The sequence below is a fragment of the Tasmannia lanceolata genome, unplaced genomic scaffold (assembly GCF_043159265.1).
Source record: "Tasmannia lanceolata isolate RefF3 unplaced genomic scaffold, GAP_Taslan_0.1 ptg000008l, whole genome shotgun sequence".
Lineage (NCBI taxonomy): Eukaryota > Viridiplantae > Streptophyta > Magnoliopsida > Canellales > Winteraceae > Tasmannia > Tasmannia lanceolata.
Window position 1 is genome coordinate 67,637,930 of NW_027518685.1, and position 19,042 is coordinate 67,656,971.

Here is a 19,042-nt window from a genome sequence, read left to right on the forward strand (position 1 = left end):
ATTTTAGTCTTGTTGTAATTAAGGGCACATTAGATATATTTTCATACTGGATATTTGCCTAGTCGAGGGTAGCTTGTAATCCTTTGATTAATTTTTTGTATATGTTAGATGCATGTGTGTGTGCGCAATGTAGATGCCTAAGGGCTTAATGGTCATTGTTATGTTCTCTCTTTATAGAAATACATAAGTGAGGGGGAGCATACCTCTAAACAAGCTTGGCACACATAAAAACAGCAACAAAAACTCACAATCATTACCACCACCCCAATACTATATGCACATAAATTACTCATGATTTTAACACCTTTATGCCCAAACCCAAAACTCCAACTAAAATATCAACTTTAATTGCCCTCCGATCATAACTTAAATATATGTAGAGAAAGAAAGGTGGAATGATGATCGAAATTTCAAAGTCATCCACTCAGACTAAGTGTCCTCCACTGTCCAAACTTCAAAGAAGAAGCTCAGCTTACACAAAAGAAGAAACCCAACTTTAGTTTGATTTCCAAACCAATCTCTCTTTCTACTACTAGAGACACAACTCCCATGGTATTCTAAAATCGTGCGGCACAGGGTGTCTTTCGTAACCACACCTCTTAAGTCTTCAATGTGAATAAGCACCACTAATCCTAAGCCATCAAAAGGTCAAAAGAAATACAGGAGAGGGTGAGGAAAGTGAAAGGTGATCAACCTTTCTAGAATTTCTCATTTTCTAATATCATTTCAACACTGGTCAAAGATGTCGGCAGGGGATCATTAGGAAACTACAAGTCATAAGAGTCGGCCATAAACTCATTACACTCCACACGACACATCTTTGGTAAATCTAAACCATCAAATTATTGTGGACCCATCTTGATCTGCAGCAATCCAAAAAGTACATAGAACATGTTGGTCATCTCGTGATATTCATCTCATAATCAAGGGGTCAAAGACATAAAACACATATTATTAAGATATAATGCATGATTGGTGTGGCTTTGAAATGTTGGATATTTTTAAAATATTTAATTTTTAAAATAGAAAAATGTGATTTTTCAATGAGAAATTTGAAAGAGACATTTCTCTTTGTGTGAAATGATGTTTCCAACTAGAAGACACTTAGGTTGTGAAAAAGTATTGTTTTAAAATGAAAGGGTACTTTTCATCTGACGTGGTGCCTTCATATCTTTTTTATCTTCTATAAACAAAAAAAAGGCTTGCGGTCTCAATTTTAAGATGACTTTCTCCCCTTTAACTCTGCTCTTTTCCTATATGTAAGGGCATACTTGTTGTCCTGAATTCAGGGTGCAGACCTTGTTCTTGGCGTATGCATTATTTTTGTAGGGAATTTAACCGGGTAAAACTCGCCCCTAAAAGTTAGCTGTTAGAAGGAGGGTGCCCATTCCCTTATAACCCATCCCCATCCATCTTACTTAACCGATGTGGGACTATTTTGCTTTTGCGTGGAACCCCAACAATCTCCCCCTCCACGCGGAAGCAACATGGACAATCTCCCCCTCCACGTGGTGGCAACGTGGGAACCAGGAGATACTACACCGGGGTTTCTGAGGTCTTCCCCGAGGGACATTCCCGCCCTCAGAGGCAAACCGGGGTTTCCGAGATCTTCTCCGAGGTACATTCCCGCCCTCAAAAGCAAACCGGGGTTGACACGCCCCAGCTCTGATACCATCTGTAGGGAATTTAACCGGGTAGAACTCGCCCCTAAAAGCTAGTTGTTAGAAGGGGGGTGCCCATTCCCTTTTAACCCATCCCCATCCATCTTACTTAACCGATGTGGGACTATTTTGCTTTTGCGTGGAACCCCAACAATTTTCTTGGGACTTATTTCTGTGTAGCCACCTTCATAAGTGGAGAAAAAGAATCTATAAAAGCTTCGTTGTGCCTTGCCTACCTCTCTCTCACCTATTATGATTATTTGTTGTAAAGAGTCACTTTGTTCATCCACCGTTACAAGTTGTCACAACATGAAATGGGGGATTTAGATCAACCTAAGTTTGCACCCACTGTGTCCTAGTGGGGCATGCCCCATTGTCACACAATGAAGTGTGCCCAAATTAAACACATTGACAAAACAATTATTCTACTCTACCGGGAATTGAGTATTGGTCTGGTAGCATATTTCTTACTCGGTTTTCTTGCATTTTTTCCCTTCCTTTTGTTTCCTTTAAAAATCAAACATAGTTTGGAAATGCCATCTTTTTTAGGAAAAGATAAACAAAAATGGGTGAAAATATTAGAAAAGAATGGAAAAAGTATCATTTCCCATATATACTCCAAAAGATTACCAACAATTTCAATGAAAGGTCTCTTAATCTCCATTTCAATTATCCATATCTATGCCGTGTTATACACTTCAGACGACCAGCTGAATCACTACCTACCAAGTTTCCCACCTTACATTCGTGGGTGGTGGTCCCACTAATTAGCAATTGTGTATTCCACATTCTCTTTTTGAAGGGAAATGATATCTAGCCCCTTTTCCTTCACTGGCCACCCCTGTTGAAAAGAGTAGTCATAAATACACTAGAGGGGTGGCCCGAGGAAGAAAAGGGGGTGAATATATCACTTCCCATATAAGGATACAAAAGGTCATTTCTAATCCACCATTTTCATCCCCATCCGACATGAGGCAATGTTGCAGGCATGGGATCCAAAGGAAACTACAAAAGTGGGGAAAATCTCTCATATATACAACACCATCGTCTCAACACTCATCAAATCATCATGGGCCCACCTTGATCTACAACCATGCATAAAACACACAGCTAATCATCGTAACCATCAGGTCAAGATCCTCGAAATTAATGATCAAGAAAAGAACAGAAGAAATAATGATGAAAAAATACATTTGCAGAAATAGTTAAGATTCTTGGTCCAACGGTAAGGTTGCTCCATTAGTGGTCACGGGCAAGGTTTAAAATTTTGGTTTCGGTAACCGTTTCGGACCCCCCAAAAAAAAACCGAAATTTGGTTATTTGGTTCCAAATTCCGGACTGAAATTATTGAAATTTCGGACCGAAATCCGAAATTTGATAAATGCCGAAAAATTGAATTTCGGAAATTTTCAGTTTCGGTCCCCACTGGCATCCGAAATTTCGGATTTCGGTCGAAATTTTAAACCATGGTCACGGGTTCGAGTCACGGAAACAGCCTCTCTGCAAAATAGGGGTAAGGCTGCATACATCTAGCCCTACCCAGGCCCCGCAATAGCGGCAGCCTCGTGCACTGAGCCTCCTTTTTAGAAATAGTTAAGATTTTGTGAGTGTATTGATCTGCTACATGGTCCAAATTAAATGATATGGGTGGGACCTACATATTCTAATACATGTAGGTAAAGAACACTTCATTTAGGAAAGTACAAGGCAAATGTAAGTAAATGAAATCAAACTTCACCAAACCCCACTCAATCGAAAATAAATACACATGCGAAAGATGGCCAGCATTAAAACCCTGTTTGGATTACAATAAAAATATTTCCGAATGAAAGTATTTTCTTCAATTTTTTTCTTTTCTATGACCCTGTTTGGTTCATTTAGAGGGATCCTATCAGAAATTGAGGGCCCCGAAGTAAAAATTGAATAGGGTTGAAGTTTGGAATTTTTTGAAATATTTTTCCTTTCCATACTTTTCCGAAAAATTATTGCAATCCAAACAGGGCCTACATGGAAATGGAAAATGCTAAAATGAAAGACACGTTTATTCGGGAAATGATAAATGCGCCCCTTTCCATCGCTTGGGACACCCGGCTGCATTGTACGTGCCAATCAGGTCACTTCATTCCTTAAATGTGAAGTACATCAGCCCCTTTGCAGTCATAGATACACTCTAGCCGGGTGTCCCAAGGGATGAAAAGGGGTGCATTTATCATTTCCCTTTTATTCTCCTTTTTAAAAGACATTTATCAAGACCCACTTCTGCTTCGTTTACATGCTAGATTTCTGTGACATTTTGGTTTTAATGTTTCTCAATGTTTAAAGAAATCAAAAGATTTTATTTACTACCTACTTTTTATGGGTTGAAATGGTGGGAGACATTAAAACCTATTCTATTTTATGGGTTGAAATGAGGGAAAGTGGAAACGTTAAGAGGGCTTTTAGGAGGGGTGGAGACATTTCATGTCTATTCTTCCCTACAAAATCTCTCTTTCGATAATCTCAAAATGGGAGAAGGACCACTTTCTGGTGAGGTCCTTTCATGTCTATAAAAGCTATCTGTTTTCTTCTCCAGAAACTGCATTGATTTATTTTTGGTTACATCTTTTATCATCTTTTGTGACACAAGTGGTGATGAGTTCGAGGGATCATGTCAAACAACCAGTTGCTTCAAAAGCTTAAGCGGCTGGAGAAGGCATTATTTAATCTTTTATACTTTAACACCCCCCTCACTTGTGGCCCCTCTTTTAGGGTTGGCCTACATGTGGCACATGCGTCCTCTCTTTTGGATATGGCCATTGCATATGGATTTTTGTTATCAAGGAGGTTTGAACTCAGGACCCTTGCATCCAATAGCATGTCAAACAACTAGTGGTATCAATGCGAGGCCGTGGTAACCTTGGTGTGCCTCTGAGGATGAAAAATCCCTCAAAGAAGATCTCAGTAACCCCGGTATGCCTCCAAGAATGGTAAAATATCCCTCGGGGAAGATCTCGTAGTTCCCATGTTGTCTCCACATGGAGGGGGAGATTGTTGGGGAATCCACGTGAAAGCAAAGATCCCACATCGGAAGTGTAATAGATGTGGATGGGCTTTATAAGGGAATGGGCACCCTCCCCTTAACGGCTAGCTTTTAGGGGTGAGTTCTACCCGTGTCCCTACAGATCAATTCCGGAAGAGACCCAATGGATCGTTGTATCTTGGGAGCCAAACGCCGATCAACCCAGTGCGGAAGGGGGCACATCGTCTCCAAGGGTAGCGCATTTTCCGGGGCTTGGGTAGCATGTTTTCAATTACTTTGATTAGGAGTATCATTCCGGGGCTTGAGTAGCAAGTTTTCCGAGTCGGGTCGGGCCGGGCCGGGTCAGGTTAGTTTAGCATAAGCTATCGTTATGAAAACATTTCAAAACAGTTTTCAACATAACTTTTCATTAATCGCGTCTCTTGAACTTTTTGAAATATTCGATCGAGAATACATAAACGTTATTTTAGAATATGTTTGTTCTCTCCCTTCTTCTCCTGTAAAGTTTGGTCCCTTTTCTGTTCTATTTTTTTTATCATGGCAAACATAATCATTTTCTCAAGGAGTCCAGGCTGTGTGAGTGCACAATCTTGGAGTGGAGTCGTTGTATCCTGGAGGCATACATTGGAGATCCCATATGTACCATCGATTAGTCGTTTATGAATGCAATATTTGCCTCATGGATAGCAGATTTCATGCCTCAACTCAGTCAATAAGTCACTTCTTTACCATTTGATTCTTACATTACTTTCTTGCGATCAATTACTTCATATCCACCGTTTATTAGTATAATCCTAAAGCCCATGCTCATTTCAATCACAAGTAGGACCTTATAGGCGGTAAAATTTTCACTATAGGTGTAGAAAACTACATTTAAAAAAGAAAACCCCCTACATGTGAATAATCATACTGAAAATATGTACTATAGTGAATAGTTATACTTAAAATGTTATTAGTATGGATAATCACACCAAAAATTTACGATAGTTATACTTAAAATGTTATTAGTATGGATAATCTCTGATTTTGAAGAATACCCATATGGCCTTTGTTGTGAATTACTCTATGAAGGGTATAAAAAGTAATTTTTCTCTTACAAAATCTTTTGCTTTAGATTGGTGTTTTATACTTGAAACTATTGTTTAATTGGCTGCTTTAAGATTATAATATTTGGTGGGCTAGTTCTTTGCTTTGGCTTTGCAAATTTATATTGCTGTTTGTTTCCTTCTTGAAACTAGTGTTCAATTAGCTGCTTTGGGATTATATTTATGTGGGTTGATTCCATACTTACTGCTTAGGCTTCACTAATTTGGTGTTTTCAAGTTTCTAAATGGACTAGAAGGTCTTTGCTTTTATAGTTTATATTGCTAGTGTTGCATTTTTCCCTTTGTATTAAATATTCATCTGAGTTCTTTGGAAGGTTGAGATTTTTGTAGTCTTTAAGGTGTACAATTTTATATCACATATGTATATATGATCTACTAAAATATTTAACATTAATAATTTAATATCCAAGCAAAATTATGCCACATCTGCTTGGACTAGATTCTCGAACATATACAATTTAGTAGCACTTATTGTGCTGATATGTTGTTAGTACATTATTATTCAGCAGCCCAGACCCCTGCAATTTTAAAAACTTTATGGCAGTGATCAGATGCTACGAAACAATATCTGCTCAACGAGTGAACTATGCCAAATCGGTGGTCATAGGGGTTGTGCTGGGAAATTTCATATCTAGAGTATTGGGCTAAAGTATTGGGTTGTAAGATGGGTTCTATCCCTAATACATACTTAGGGCTTCCTCCATGTACATGAAGACTGTCAAAAAGGCTTTGGGAACAGTAATTGAATGCGTGGAAAGGAAACTCTCCTTTTGGAAAAAAAAAGATTGTTGCCTTTAGAGGGAGAACCACCTTACTCAAGGCAGTCTTGGCTAGCCTTCCACTCTATTTTATGTTGACCTCCTCTGTCCCACTTCCATCGATAATATAACTGAACAACTTCAAAGGAATTTTTTTATAGATCAATAAGGAAGAATGTTGGAACTATCATTTGGTCAGTTTGGATGTGGTGTGTAGGCCTTGTAGCTAGGTAAGTCTTGGGATTAGAAGGCTGAAAGCAATGAACAAGGCGTTAATTGGGAAATGGCTCTAAAAATTTGGCAATGATAGAGATATGCAATGGAGAAGGGTTATTAAGGCAAAATATGGTTCTGGCTCGAGAGAGTACTCCCCTTTAGATGAGTATATATCTATCGGGACTACACTATGGAGAGATTATGAAATTCTCGAGTTTCATTCAAAAAGGATTGTGATTCAGGATAGGAGATGGGGAAATGATTAGATTTTGGTTAGATAACTTGTGTGGCGATGGAACATTAATGGAGGACTTTCCAACATTATTTAAGGCAGCATCTAGAAATGATATTTTGGTGGTTAAATCTTTGTGCAGGGTTAATGATAGAGTAGATTGTAATTTCAGATTCAGGAGGAATTTCTTTAGGCAAGAAATGAGAGAAGTTACATCCTTTCAATGAAGAATTAACTCAATCTAAATACAACACGGGGAAAAGAACAAAAGAGTTTGGCAATGGACCTCGATGGGCATGTTGACCTTCAAATCTTTCTATAAACACTTGTTCTTGAGTCATAATTCATCACTAGCGCAGCTAGTTTGGGAATTTAAAACCCCTACGAGAATTAATGTATTCTATTGGTCCACTTGTTTTCATAAAATCCTCACTGTGGATTAGCTTCTTAATAGACAAAATATTATAGTTAATCATTCTGCCATTTGTCTTTCAGTCGACTCCATTGACCACCTTCTTCTTCACTATCAATTTGCTCGTGAGTTGTGGTAATTTATCTGTGTCTCTTTAGAGTTTGTTGCTATGATTTGTCCGACACTTCGAATTTATTGCCGACACACGTGTCCCGTCGTGTCCGACACGACACCCCTGTACACACATGTCGACACTCCTTTAGACACTTTTAAATATACTCTAGAAGTGTTAATAACTTTATATGTTTGTATGTATATGTATGACACTATTTCTAGATTTTTAGGGGTTTCCTTGTCAGATACCTCGTATCTGTGTTGAAACTTGGCACACGAAACCGTGTCCAACAATCATGAGTATACGTACTTTCTATTTTAGCCATGTCCCCGTTTCTAAATTTTGGGAGTTTGCCGTGTCTGACACTTCGTGTCTGTGTCGACACGCGACACTCGTGTCCGTGTCCACAAATCATAGGTTTGTTGGGTTCTCCCATATCATATTGAGTCATGGAGTTTTGCCCCTTGACCCTCCAGATGTAGGACTTTATAAACCCTATTCCTAGCTGCCACTTTCCGGCTGGTATGGAAGGAAAGAAACATGAGAGTTCTTTAAAGGTACTTTCAGAGGCATGCAAAGTTTACACAGACAAATTTTCTCAGTAATTGCTCGGTGGCATCAATCCTTTCTATTTTCAGTGGAGTTTTGATAACATCTTTGGACAGCTCATGGGAGGTGATTAGGCTAAGCAGCATTCATTCGAAGCACCCCAAGCCCAATGGACCCCTTGACCTCGTGGGAGGTTAAGACTGTACTTTTGATGGTTCGAGTATTGGTAATGTTGGTCTGACATGCATTGGGGAGCTGTTGAAAAATGCAAACAAAGAGGTAATTTGGGATTCAATACGCTTCTTAGGAGCAGATTCAACATATGATCATTGAAGGAGACTCCCTCAATGTGGTCAAATAGGTGAGAGATGAGATTAACTACCCATGGAGCTTTGTGGATGCCAAAGAGGAGATTAGGGATTCTTTGGAAGAACTTGATACTGAGATACTATGGCTGATTTGCTATTGCGATCGGGGGTTAGCTGAGAGGAGACCCCATTTTTATACAACTGACCAGCTATAGAGTGTATAGTTTGGTGGCAAATAATCTCTTGTGGGTTTTCTTTGTTTTTGGTTACCTCTACGCTGCATCTTTCCTTTTTTTTCTTGTTCTCTTTATTATTGGATTGTGCCTTTAAATCATCTCGGTCATTGGGCTATACATTTCTTCTCCTAATAAAGCATTCACCTTTCTATATTAAAAAAACTAATTGTGCTGATAGGCAACTATGACCTTGTCTTCTTGTATTTGTAGGCAGCCACGCAGATCCCATAGTATTTTTCTGTATTTCACACACAACCTAGAAAGTTGATTGAGAGTGGTGTAGTCGATGGTGTATTCTTTACCCTTTGATTATTTAAGGTTGCTAGAAGTACAAGAACTTGAGCTGGTAATGCGATACGTGGTGATAAGTCCAAAGCACGTGGTTAGTAAAATACTAAAATTAGATAAAATGATACCGTGAAGGAGAAAAGAAGAGAGATACCATCCGACGTGGGGAGAGTGACTCATTAATTTCGAAGATAAGACATACAATGACTTATATACAATACTCTATAAAATATCTAAAGTATTTTTTCGTGGTATTTTTTAACATTCCTCAAGCTGAAATGTTCCTTTGAACATTCTCAGCTTGCTAATCAGGTTATGATGTCGGTCTGAGTGGCCCCCTTTTGTGAATGCATTGCCAAGCGGATCTTGACTAGATATATTTAAAGGAAGCACCCCACTTCTAGCAACTTACTTTTGAACAAGGTAATAGTCAATCTCTATGTATTTGGTTCTAGCATGGAGAATGATATTTTGGGACATCTTGATTGCACTTTGATTGTTGCACAAAAGAGGTTTTATATGCACCTTCAAATGCAGTTCGTGTAGGAGATGTCATATCCATGTAAGTTCAGTTCTGGTTGATGCCATGCACTTATATTCGCCCTTTGCACTGGGACATGCTACAGTTTGGTGCATCTAGTGCTCAATTATACAATGTAGCCATTCACAAGCACACAAAAACCAGTTACAAATTGGTGCTTATCGGAGTGACTAGCCCAGCTTGCATCAGTATACCTTTGTACTTGAACTTTTTGAGAAGATCAAATGTATGCTTTCTTTGGGTTAAAGCCATTCCTTAATTATTATAATTTTTTTAATGGTTAATCTTGACACCAGGGAAGTAATTAAGCTAACCCAGATTTTTCATATTAAACTCTTCGTTCGAGTTTTAGCAATGGCACTTTCAATAATTATAAAATTGTCAACTTAAACTTAAACTAGTACCATACATGAGCTTGTGTACTAAGCAAAGAATGATTGATCACATTTAATGCGCTTGTAATTCTGTTATCTAAGTGGTTGATAAGCTTTTCAAACCATCTTTCTCTGAGTTTTAGCAATAGCACTTCCAATAATTATAATATTGTCAACTTAAACTTAAACTAGTACCATACACGAACTTGTGTACTGAGCAAAGAGAATAATCACATTGGCTGCGCTTGTAATATCCTAACCCTCTTGACTCCTGTCAGTCTCTAGCCTTGGAGAATAACCTCACGACCATTACGAGTTTTAAACTTTCATCGTCTAATTATTTGCAATGATCCCAGGCAATTATTTTGTACGTTCAAGGTCATATGAAGAACGGTCTCCTCACTAGTGCTACTCCAAGGTCGAAGGCCTGCACCCTTGATGCATAGAAATGGGATGCTGACAACTATATCATTTTTTGATAGCTCTTCGACTCTATGGAGACGTCCCTTACTCAGGTTTATATTTTGTATGACTTCAACTCGAGGTTATAGAACAAAATGGTTGTTGCGTTCACACCTAATAAGCATAATCATCGCATTTGTCAACTCGTGCAAGCCATCGCCGGATGTAAGCATGGAGATCCTAGTATAGGAGAGCATTATGGCTCTCTATAGTGTATGTGGGAGGAGCTTAGTCAATAAGAGCCCCTATTGGAATTTCTAGTAGACATTACGGCTAATGTATCCCAGTGTATGGAATGGCATCAGATATACACCTTTCTTGGTGGCCTACGTCTTGAGTCCAAGCAGATGCAGGCGGTTGATTCTATCAACATGGCGTCTTCCTCCCCCAACATTGTATGCCATTCTTTTTGCTGAGGAAGTGCTTCGCTCTATTATAGTTAGCTTTCTAATGTTCCTGAGACACATCCAGAGTCCAGAGTGTACTGCATTTGTCTCTGGTACTCACCTTTTCCCTGTTCTTGGTGATGGTAGAGTCACTTGTGGCGAGGGTAGAGGCCCTTGAGGTGGTTGTGGTCATTGGTGATCCTCATTTACATGTATATACTATGGTGGGTCAGGATATGAGTATGATTACTGCTACAAGCTCAATGGCTATCATCTGATACATTGGACCTTCCTTTGACACATCCCTCTGCTCCTTTGATCCAAACTTGGGTTTGGATACTACAGAGTCTAGCGGCTCTTATACCACTTGATCTAAGATGCAACAGACAAGATCCCTCTTGTGGACCCATGAGTTACATGAAAACAAAATACTACTCGGTTTCTGTAGAATCAAGACAACTACAGTAGTTTTGGAGGCAGTTCGCGGCCTGTAGTTGGGAGCAGCTCCAATTTGAGGATGAATGCTGTTCTCGATTATGGGATCAACCCAAAAATGGATCACACGCGAAGGTAGCTTACGGTTTTTAACAACCCATAAACTAATATTTTGCATTTCTCCGGTTTTACATAAGGCAAGATAAAGGAGAGGAGAGAAGCCAATTGACTGTCTCCTCTCTTCTACATTGATATTAATGAGCAAAAAACAACCTACTCCTCCAATGAGGAGTCCTATTTGTACTAATATAAAAAAAAAGATGGCAACTGCATTTTTTGTTGTTGGACTCGAATTCCAACGTATTATCCTTGTTTAAGTCAAAGCTCCTTCTTAGTCTCCTTGTTTTTCTACTCGTATTTTCCACCAATAGGAAACCTCCATACGACTTTCCATCACTATCTCCTCCTCTGATTTTCCCCCAAAGGATGCCTCCACATATCAAAACACACCACCTGCTTGGGATTGTAAAAAATACAATGGAGCCACTTCTATTTCCGATTGTGGTGCCTCTTGTGGGCCCACTTTGATGTTTCCAACTATGGGACCCCTGAACTGGGCTAACATTTATGCCAGATCCTCCTGGATCATCATTCACTCCTTCCTACCCCTCTGCCACATTGTTGCTGCTGACCTATGAGAGCTGAGTTGGATACTATCCATGCGACTTTGCACGCTCTGGCTCGTCATACTAGGGTGCCATGTAGACCTTCATCTACTGCCGAGGTCGAGCTCCCAGGTATTCATGTTACATCTGCAATTTCCGCCTATTCCTTTCATCATTTAGTTGGCTAATTGACTCTGGCACGACCAATGATATGAGTGGTGAGTCTGGTAGTCCCTTTTTGTCTTCTCTACCTTTCACACCTACTCGGGGTTTGTTTGGCTAATGTTCCTCCATTCCGATGAAGGTGTTGGAACCATTCCCATATTCTCTTCTTTTTCACTTTCTAGAGTTTTGTGTGTTCCTCATCTCTCCGCTATCCTTCTTTCTATTAGTAGGGGCGATGACTTCCCCCCCCGTAGGATTATGCGCCCCCCTTTTTTCATGTGATTTGACGTCAATAAGCGTTAAAGTCTGCAACAATTCACTTGAAAAGAGGTGGTGGTGGTGGGGGGGGGGGGGGAATCATTGTGTGATGTTTTACCAATTTCAATGTGTCTTTCAGGAGCTTTTACTATTTTGTTACTGATTTAGGATGTCTTGATGCTGCAACTATCGATTCTACTGCACTGCCTCCTGTTTCTATTTGTTGCTTTTCTTTTCATATTGTAACTGGTCATGAAACTATTTTTTCTGTGGTATGCCATACTGGGGCATATGTAGGATTTCAATCTCTATGTACTGAGATTCCCATATTTAATTCTTACATAAAATGTTCAAGTTTTATTGCGATACTTTTATGAGTTGTTGAAACATATTCACACTGTTTATCATTTTCAAATGCATAGATGTAGATCTTCTTTTGATTTGATTCACTACGATATTCGTGAATCATCTCCAATCACCTTCTTTGATGATTTTTTCTGTTTCTTTTTTGTGACCTTTATCGATGTTTACTCTCGTATGACATGGGTGTATGTAATGAAATCTAAGGATGAAGCATTTTCCATTTTTCATATGGTATATGCCATGATCCATACTCGGTATGGGGGCCTTATCAAAGCCCTCTGATTTGGTAATGAAGGCGAGTACACCTCTTGTTCCCTTGCTCAACTTTTCTCAAAACAGAGTATTGCTCATCATTTTCTTGCCCATAAACCCACAGGCTGAGAGCAAGAGTAGGCACCTTATAGGTGCTACTCTGCCCTCTTACATCTTTTTATACTACTATGGATGTTACTTTTCAGGACACTCCTTTTTGGCTTTTTGGCTGCCTATGATCTTCAGTGCTTGTGGGTGCTCTACATGTGTCTTTGCCCATTACTTGACCTATTGTCTCAGAGCAATCTTCTGCACTTGCACCTCCTACTCCTTCGCCCCAGGGGCTAGTTGCTTATGTTCCTTTGACATCATGATCGTCCCGGTCTTGTTGCTTCCTCTTTCCTCTACGCAAGAAGTTCCTCCAGGTATATCGCTTTCATCTTTACTGTATATTCTTGTTGCTTCTACTTACCCTCATGTTGTGTTTGACCTTGACTTCCCTGTAGTACCTCACAAAGGGGTCTACCAGTGTGCTTCTGCATATCCTATTGCCCACTTTGTGTCCTACACTCTTAGTCTTAGCGCTCCTTCCTCACTGTTGTTGATTCTCTCGCTATTCCTTATACTACTCATGTTGCCTTGAGTCATTCAGCATGGAAGGCTTCTATTGTTGAGGAGATGGCGTCACTTCAGCACGGCCATACTTCGGTTCTCATCTCTCCTCCTAGGAAGAAATCTGTAGCCTGTAGATGGGTCTTTACAGTGAGGCATCGCTATGATGGCATTGTTGGGAGGTATAAGGTGCTTCTTGTTGCTTGGGGATTTATTCAGGCGTATGACCTTGATTAAAGTTCCACTTTTGCCCATGCGTTTAAGTTAGCAATGGTTCGGGCCTTCTGACAATTGCTGCCAACCAGGGTTGGCCTATTCAACAGCTTTATGTGAAGAATGCCTTCTTGCATAGGACTCACATAGAGGAAGTATACATGACGACTCCTGGTTCTCTGCTTCAAGGAGAGGATGGAAAGGTGTGTCACCGAGTCTATATATGACTAGTCACTATGAGCATGGTTTCACCATTTTGACACAATGATACACGACTGAGGCTTTCACCAATGCGAAGATATTTACTCACGATGACACAATTGGCAGGGCGATAGTTTATGTTGATGCTCACATACTAAGTTCTATCTGCTTGTTGTAATTTTGACATCAAATAGTGTTTGCCACAACTCCCAGACAGATATTTGATTTGATTCTCTTTTTAAGATTTCATTATATTTATTACTGGAATGAAGGAATAAATCTTTGTAACTAATGTGGAATTCAAGTTGGCAGATAATACATGGAGAAGATTTTGGGGAGATCTTATTTATAACTATACAGAATATACGATATGAGAAAAGACAGCAAACAAAAGTCTTTCCTTCTAGATCATTTCTCTTTTCCAAAGCCCACTGCAACCCTTTCTCCTGCAAGATAGCCTTCCCATTTCAGCAAATGTACAAAAATCTGAACAAATCTGCCAACTCATGCAAATTTGCAGGATAAGCTTTCCATATAAGCAGATTTTGCCAACTTGTATGAATCTTGGTAGTTCATATGCCCACATCTTCTAGGCAACAACTAGTTTCAGCTATCTATAAAAAAAAACAAAGCCGAAGCATCTTTAACTAGTGTTTAAAAACTCGTTAACACAACAAGGAACTCTCCCGAGTCGAGAAAAAATTTTCTTAGCCGTGTTCCGTGTTTGCACCTCACCCGCATTCCGCGTTTTGCCTTAGAGAGTCAATAAAAACTCCTTTGACTTCCCAAGTTATGACTACGTAACCGCGTCAACCGCATTCTTGGCTGTGTCCGCGCCGAGTCGACAAGAATTTTTCTTCGCAGCGTTTTGCATCACATCCACGTTTTTAAACACTGCCTCTAACATCCATGGGCCCTTGCTTGGAAGGTTTTTGAGCTGCATCAATAACAAATTAGTGTTTGGAAAGGACTTCAGTGTCCAGAATAAATATGTTTGATCTACAAGACTTGCTGAATAATTGAAGCTGCTTTTTCTTATAGGGTTATGATGCAACTGTCATAGCGTCGGTGAGATGCCTCATCTCCAATGATGTATTTCGGTGATGCCATATTAACAAAATTCTTGTTACCTTTAAGAAATGATTTGCTGAATAATAAAGAGGGAGTTGCTATACTTTACGATAAGTCTTAGGACAATCCTCTAGAGCCATAATACTATATACACGTTTTATAGACACAGATTGCCTAGTACGAGGTATTTATGTCTATATTTACACCGAAAATGGTTTAAATGTCTTTACTACAATGTACTACAATGTGTTGGAGAGAATGTAGGTAATTTGCCATTCAAAAAAAAAATTGTTCAAGATAATTTAAGCAACATAACCAGTGAAGTCTATGCCCATTCTTAGGTTGCATAAAGCAATCTATAATATTTTAAATTTTGCAATAATCTGTTAAACAGGAGTACCTTGTCTGGAACTTTGTGTAGTGATGGAACTTAATTTTGGTCTCCGATTTCATTCAAATTTAATGAATTTCTGAAAAACAAACAGAGGCTTGAAACAAGCACAGCTGCATATGAACATAACGTGTGGTTACCATCATTTGAAATCCCTTGACATAGAACTTAATCAACTTATCTGAAGTGACCTCAGGAGGATTAGCAGTGTGTATGGCTCAGTCCAACTGCCAGATGACACTAAATTGTACTCCTATTTATTTGTTGCAGTGTGCCCCAGAGATAACTAACTTTACCCAGATACCTCATTTCAAATCCCTTACTAATATATTCCTTGAGAGCTTGTCAAAAGCATACACATAATATTGAAGTAAAATTCCGAGAAAGTTCATCTAACAGAATTATGACTGGTAGGAGTTACCTGAATCCATGTAATTGTTATGCAAACCATCTCTTCATCATCTCCATAAGGTGGAATCTTTTAATCTGCGCCATTTCAACCTTTATCCATGAAATGATGATAAACTGCAAGAACCTGTCATCATTAAATGCTGAGCTGTATAGAAATAGATTATTTTGGCCTTTGGGCATGCGTATGCGAAAATAATTAACATGATATTCCAAATTGATACACATTAATCTGTTTTAGTTTTAGTTGGCAACTCCATTTCCTTTATGTTGGAGGCCTTCTGACATAAAAAATGAGGCATAAACATTTGATAATAATTGTACAATTCTTGGTGTTTTTTTTCTTAAATGACTTTTCATTCAAGCTTTAGAAACCTCCATTTTTTCCTTTTTAATGATATAATTCTCTCAAGATTATGTTGGTCTTTAGAATGGTGTTATTGACTATGCTAATGCTGGTGATATGATTTTTATGCATGCATGATTCACATGCCATTGTGTCATTGATATTGTTGATGTTGATGAATTGAATATGTTTGTCGTGGTGTTCTTGAAGCTTCCCAAGTAGCTAGTGAAGTGAACTCATGGGCCGAAAATGAGACCAATGGCCTTATCAAAGAGCTTCCTGCCACATCAGTTGACAATTTGACTAAACTAATGTTTGCAAATGCACTCTATTTTAAAGGAGCTTAGAATGAGAAGTTTGATAGCTCTAAAACCAAAGACTATGACTTCCACCTTCTTGATGGTGGCTCTGTTCAAGTGCCTTTCATGACCAGCATGAAGAAGCAATTTCTTAGCTCCTTCAATGGGTTCAAAGTCCTTACACTTCCTTACAAACAAGGCACAGATAAGAGGCAGTTCTCCATGTATTTTTTCTTCCTGATGAAAAAGACGGGCTGCAAAATTTCGTAGAGAAGTTGGGTTCTGATTCTGGATTCATAGATTGTCATCTACCAGTCCAAAAAGTCCAAGTTGGAGAGTTTAGGATTCCAAAGTTCAAATTCTCATTTGGGTTTGAAGTTTCTACAGTTCTAAAGGAATTAGGACTGACATTGCCCTTCTCCGATGGAGGTGATCTAACTGAGATGGTGGATTCACCTTTGAGCCGGAGCCTATATGTTTCGAGCATTTCCCATAAATCTGTAATCGAAGTAAATGAAGAAGGAACTGAAGCAGCCGCTGCTTCTGCGGCTATGGTAACCTTGAGGTCTTTTTCTCCTAAAGAGCCCATGGACTTCGTAGCTGATCACCCATTCGTGTTTCTGATCAGAGAAGATATGATTGGAGTGGTTCTTTTCTTTGGACATGTTCTCAATCCCCTCCTGGCTAGTTAAGTTATATGGGAGTTGAAGATCAGCCTTAGGTAAAGTTATAGTTATCTAATCTTCCACGTTGTTCTACAATGCTTCCTGAATATCATAGATTGTATATTCTTCTAAATCTTAAATATGGTGTGATATCCAAGATCCTGACAATTTTTTTTTCTTGGTCTTTTTTTTTCTTAATGAGCTGCAATAACCAATATCTTGCTATGACAAAATTTTGGCCATTCTCTTGTCTGTAAGAATATGATTTATTCGCTTTTCAGGAAGTGGATGTACCAATTATGTAACCTATGAAGGAAACGTTATAGGAACATTAGTTCAATGGTAGAGTGAAATATGTTTGTTTGGTTTGGTAATTGATGTGACTTGTTGTGAGTTGATCCTTTGGCAGTTGGTTTTTGTCGAATTAGTAAACCCACTTTATTCCGATCGAACCCCAATTAGGTTTGGTATGATACCCTTATTAGTTATTGGGAGAACCTAAGTACTCTCTTTCTTATTCATGAAAGCCTTCTCAGAGGTCTTTTTCCCTTTTGGAAGATGCAGGAGTGAGTACAGTATGCCACATATCTTTTTCATGAAAGCATTCTCAGAGATCTTTTTTAAGGTATTTTTATACTAGGGATAGTTTTGTACTTTCATGAATTAGGGTTTTTCCCTTAATTGTAACGCGTCTCAGAACGCCATATAAAAAGGTGTGATATTAGGAGCCACCGGAGAGAAGGATGTGAGGGCTTTTGTAATCTCTTCTTCAGAATAGTGGAATTGTTGGCTTGTCGCTCTGCCGCGGACGTAGCCCATACCACACTGGTTGGGTGAACCTCGTAAATCTGTGTGTTTTGTGTGTGTGAATTTTCGTTTATCTTATTCATATCGTTATTCTGCTGCATCGTTAAATCCCTAACAAATTCCACCATTGGTGAGATTTGCAAGTTGATAATGGTGTCTGGGCCATACCATGTGGGTCACACCTCTAGACTCCCGTAATTGAATGGATGGTCTTATGCTCTGCTTTATCCTGCTGAATAACTGTTGATTACATTTTCATTAAGGACCAACTATCATTGTCGAAGCTACTACCTGTTGATTATATTTTTTAAGGACCAACTATCATTTGTTGAAGCTATTAAAAGTTGCCAAGGTTTTAAAGAAACTACCAATACACCAAGTTTAAAGGGTAAAAATAACACATTTCCTTCCTTCTAAAATCTTTTTATTCAATATTTTAAGGGTTTTTTTTCTCACGGAATAAGAAGAAGAAGAAAAACAGAAAAAATCATAAAACCCTCATAATAAAACGAGGAAGAAAGAAAGAAGAAAAATAGGAAAAAGGAGAAAATTACAAAAAATACCTAAGTATTGGGAAAGAAGATGAAGAAGAAAATAAGAGAAAAATACAGGCAAAAAAACGGGGGGAAATTAAAACTTCATCAGAGAAGAAGAAGAATAAAAAATTCCTAAAAGTCTGGGAAGGAGGAGGATGAAGAGGAGGAAATTAGGGGGGGAAATAGAGGGACAAATAGGCATATACATGGATAGAATTTAAAACATAGATATAACACTTGTTTCCATTCAAAGATTATATCTAGCATATTGTAACGAAAGGTTTGGGTGTTGCCTTGACCAAAATGATTATGTTTGATATATATTTGAAGATAAAAGTTTGATTATGATTTGACATTGTAAACGAGAGATCAGGTGAGGTGAGAATGCAAGTTCTAATTTTTCAATCAAAACTATTTATTACCTCAAGTGGACTCTTTGTTACCTCAAGCTATTGTGGATTTTCAGATCTACAAGCCGAGATTTGATTTCTCTTCTGAAATTTTTTTCATTGGTAGTGTTACGTGCTTAGATAGGTTCCACTTAAGGTAGAATAAATTAGTTTATATTTTTTATAACTCTTGGAATTTTCTCTCTAGCTGTTTGGTATGGATAGGAGACTTAGAGATAAGGGTTATCTAGATTGGCTTGGGTAGGAGTCTTAGAGGAAGTGCTCAACTGGGTTTTCTATAAA

General features: G+C 38.7%; 1 long non-coding RNA gene and 1 pseudogene across 1 annotated transcript; one reads left to right on the forward strand and one right to left on the reverse strand.

Annotated features, from left to right (window-relative positions):
* Positions 1 to 396: 396 nt before the first annotated feature.
* Positions 397 to 15,781, reverse strand: LOC143885513 (uncharacterized). Its single transcript, XR_013253362.1, has 2 exons — positions 15,711 to 15,781; positions 397 to 863 (listed from the first exon to the last, which is right to left on the reverse strand). It is a non-coding gene; the product is annotated as an uncharacterized LOC143885513 (long non-coding RNA).
* Positions 15,782 to 16,128: 347 nt separating this feature from the next.
* Positions 16,129 to 17,382, forward strand: LOC143883250 (serpin-ZX pseudogene; annotated as a pseudogene).
* The last annotated feature ends 1,660 nt before the right edge of the window (positions 17,383 to 19,042 follow it).